General features: G+C 29.6%; 1 protein-coding gene across 2 annotated transcripts in view; it reads left to right on the forward strand.

Annotated features, from left to right (window-relative positions):
• LOC106460605 (tyrosine--tRNA ligase, mitochondrial-like) overlaps positions 1–2,936 on the forward strand; it is a 39,560-nt gene extending 36,624 nt beyond the window's left edge. For both annotated transcript variants that reach the window (XM_022387612.1, XM_022387616.1), the window contains one exon: positions 1,791–2,936. The gene's annotated coding sequence lies outside the window, so the exon portion shown is untranslated. The remainder of the gene's footprint in view (positions 1–1,790) is intronic.
• Positions 2,937–4,495: the final 1,559 nt, after the last annotated feature.

Below are 4,495 nucleotides of genomic sequence, written 5' to 3' on the forward strand. Positions count from 1 at the left end.
ATAGTCATGATTTAGCTAACCCAAATGATACAAAGGGTTATAGTCATGATTTAGCTAACCCAAATGATACAAAGGGCTGTGGCCATAATTTAGCTAACCCAATAGATACAATGGTTTATATTCTCGAGTGTACTAACTCAAAGGATACAAAGAGTTATAGTCACGATTCAGTAACATAAATGAGATACTAGACAAAATATTCACGCGAGTTAATTATGTATTTTCAACATATTTTACAGAAGTAATTTGAGAGAATTCATTATCTAATGTTGTTGTTAAGCTATTACTAAACCAATAAAGTTGCTTGTGTTTACAGATTTACAGCCACCCTGTATGGGAGATTTATAGGTGAGGCAAAAGTTACTGTACAGCTGATGTAGTTGGTATTATATACTTGTCACTAAAGAAAATATTAAAAGTAAACCAACTTAATTATTGTTTGTTTCGAAGTAACATATTAGAAATTGAATAACTATATTGTAAATGAAACAACTATAGAGTTATTTTTGCCCTACCCTGTATATAGAATTCGGGAATCATTGGACAGAACATAAACTGAAAATAAAGCTACGATCTAACTTTATTCTTACTGTGCAGGAAAATTTAATAAAAATGCTAATTACAAATACCTTGTTCTGGTTTCTAAAGCAACGTGTTCTTTGTTTTGTTAGTCTGTTTGTTTAATATTTGATGCACGTTCATTTGATATCCCTATAACATGAAAACTGCTGGATTCTGTGTTATTCTGGATCAGAGAGACTTGGTTGACTGGGAACATGCTTTCATAAATCTGTTAAACTCATTTCGAGTTTGTTTAAGTACTGGTCATATGATTCCGAGTAGATCTGACGGTCCCCAAAACCAGTGTTTATAATATAAAAGTCTACTGTCAAATGTTTTTCGGTTAGAGGAAGTAATATTTCCATTTCGATAAGACTACCTCATTCGTTTTTTTTTCACACACAAATAAACGTTGGACTAAAGCCACTAAACCCTCCAATCATGCTTTACCGTCAACAGAATTCGGTAAAGAAAGAATCAGTCATATACGCACTCAAGTTTTGCCATACCTCGACTTGACCAACAGACCAAACTAAAACTTCACTTACGTGTGTACGACAGCTGCAGAAACTGGAAGATGACTACCAAAGATGCTGCCTTTATCTGCCACCTGACTGACCAAAATCTGAAAGAAAAATCAAGTCAGGTTCATAAACTGATATATATATATATATATAAATTAAGCCTTAAAATTATTTTTATTTTAAAATTCCATTGCAATTTTCCAGTCGTAACCTTAAAGTCATAACGGAAATTGCTTGTGGTGATATCATCCAAAAGCGTTGGAGATATCCCATCTATCAGACAAAATCTAAATGCAGATGAAAAACTAGTTAGCAGTCTGGAAAATGAAATAAGGGTGTGGAGTTGAGTGCTTATACCCTTAGAAGTTCTTCTAATATTAAAAGTAGAAAATAATAATAATAAGACCACTCTAAAAATATTTATACTAAAAGTAAAGAAATCCACAGATACTTTTTTTATTTAATCAGATGTTGAGTGTACAAGAGATATTTCTAACTTGAGAATCATGTTTTGAGAAGAAAAAAAATGTGTGCAGAAAGCTTGTTTGGTTAGTTATTTTGTGAGTGTTTGTTGTAGTGAAAATTTATTTGGTTAATTATTTTGAAAGTGCTTGTATCATATTTCAGACAAAGTCATACAAGACAAGATGGAGTTTCATTTGGTACATTGTAATGTAATGTTACTTGATATATTCTTTTAAACAGATGAAAGATCCATCAAGAAGATTGTCAGATGCACTTTCAAAACTCATTGTTTATTTTTAAGATTTCATCTGTCCACTAATGAGGACAACAGATGCACTATATTGACTACTTGAAGAACAGATAATATGAACTGGACAGAAATAAAACACACACACATTTTTGTAAATAAATGTTTCTGACATGTTTTCTCATCTAAATGTTTTTGAGTTTGTACTTTAATGTAACTTTATTACTATTTATATGGGCAACACTTTATTAATAAGTACTTTTTTCCCAGTATGAAAAATATGCTATTACAGAAAAGTTTTTATGAGCCTTTGATATTTTTTCAAACGAAACTGCCTGTTGTATATACAAAAAATACATAATTTATAAAAACAGTTAACCACATTTGTTTGAAAATGTGAAAAAATTGAAGCAGATGAATGGTTGATTTAATAATCAACTAAATGGCTGCATTAATTTATGAAAAACTTTGATTTGAAGAAGTTCTGTGTTAATAGGTAGACAAACAACAATTTATAAGCATAAGGAAGAATTTTATTGATGGTGGAGCATTCTATGTTTCAACAGAACATTGGTCTGTCTTCTTTGAGCATGATCAGTACTAATCAATACTAGGTTTATATTTCATTACAAAGACAAAAGACACAGGGGTTAAATGTGATGGAAATGGTGTCAGCAGGTGACAGGATATAGGTAAAATCTGGTCAAGTGTATGAATGGTGAATAGACCTTGCCAGATATGACTGACGTTGGTAGGGCCATTATCATGGTTTAGTGAGAGAGCTTTGCTCTGATGATTTCTGTAGTTTCTAAACAGTCTCTTTCTTTTTTTTAGTTTTGGGTTGGTGTATGAAAAGAATTTCATCCCAAAGTATTTCGTGACCTGTTTCTTATTGATGATATAATAAAATTAAATTATACAAGATTAAGAACAGTTTATCTTTTGTTAAAATGAGAGCTGGTAAGTACAGTTGATTCCCTAAGTCATTATTTTATCATCTGCATATCTACCTGTTGACTTGCATCAAGGACAACAAGTATTTTGATGAACAGTGATTCTAATTTCAATATGAAAACAACTTAATAACACTGGTAATTCATTCATTGTAATCTGTATGTTATGAGCATTGTTTGAAGACACAAGAGTTAGTAAAACATTACATACCAAGTTTTTGCAAAATATATTTAAGGCAACATACAATAATGTAGAAATATTAAGATGTAGTTTGTCAATTTTACTTATTAATAAAAGTTGATTTACCTTTTTTTTTAGAAATATTTTATTGAGTATAGTTCTGCAAAATAAATTATACAGTTTTGTGAATTTTATTGTATTTCGAGATATTAAAATCAGAAAATTCAAAGTACAAAACCAAAGACATTGTGAAATAAAGAAATTGTCTGTAATTCATTTAATGTAAATACAAAAACATGAAAGAAATTGACTGGAAAGTTTTAAAATAAAGAGAGTAGTTTGGACTGATTGCAGGAAAAAGATATTTAATCCTATTTGTACAGCAGGCAGCCAAAGTGCAAATGTCATGATCTTTTCACAGAGTTACACTCAAAATTTAACTAAACGACTTTATTATCAGTGTCATTGCCAGTGTATAAAATTGAATTTTTAAACTGCAAAAGTTTCTATAAAGGAGAAACAGGTAAGAAAATAATGTGGCCATTAATTGCTTAGACCCACATCTGACTGGATAAACGAGGCTGTACTGTAGTTCCCTCTGGTTTTAAATATAATTAACTTAATATAAATACACTTGTTATATTTTATTAATGTTAGGTTTTAATTATTTATTCTTAGTGTTGATGATGTCAGATAATTCAAACAATTTAGTGAAATTGTTTTTATTCTAAATATTTATTTTGGCAAATAAGAACCTAAATGATAAGTTAGTGGGTCAATTACTTAAGTACAAATGGATAATTTTCTCTTTTCAATTAAAAAAATGGGATAGTTCATCTAATTAGCATTTTTTTTTAAACAAAGTTTTGTTTGTGTGTGTAATATACATACTACCCTAATTTAGATTGTGAGCAGGTTGTCATCCTTATCAAGAAGAGCAAGACTGAATTTAGATGAAATGTCAGTTTACAAGGTTTCACTATGTGCTACAACCTAAGGTAATAATGAATGCCAATATTCAATTTGCCATAAATATCCTCCCCCTCCCAAAAAAGTCTAATATAAATTTTAAGAATGAAGTATGTATAAAAAAACAAACTGAAAAATGCATAAACACCATTATGTTTAAAAAACATTGTTCATTTGTCACATAATGAATATGTGAATGCTTTTATATAGCTTTTTTTTTTTTTTACTACAACGGCACTTGTATTAAAATCTCAAATGTAGAGGCACTACTTTTGATGTAGAGAAAACGAGGAATTTTGAGTCAACAGGTAAAATTCATGTATTAACAAAAAATATGCCAAAATGTGTGATTTTATTTTAAGCAAAAAGAAATTTCACTTTTAAAAATGTTTTAAGAAAAAATAATGAGAGGTATATTCCATTATGTATTTTTTTATTTCAGTACTTTTCTTATTGATTGCATAAATTTAAATACCCCTTCCAGTTTCCTTGAAAAAGCAACAACTACTAACTAGTTTGACATATGTACAGACTACCAGGTGAAATATTCAATGGAAAGTTTAAACCACTAGAATGGTGTTAACAAACACTGGTA

Source organism: Limulus polyphemus, unplaced genomic scaffold (assembly GCF_000517525.1).
Source record: "Limulus polyphemus unplaced genomic scaffold, Limulus_polyphemus-2.1.2 Scaffold34, whole genome shotgun sequence".
Classification (NCBI taxonomy): Eukaryota; Metazoa; Arthropoda; class Merostomata; order Xiphosura; family Limulidae; genus Limulus; species Limulus polyphemus.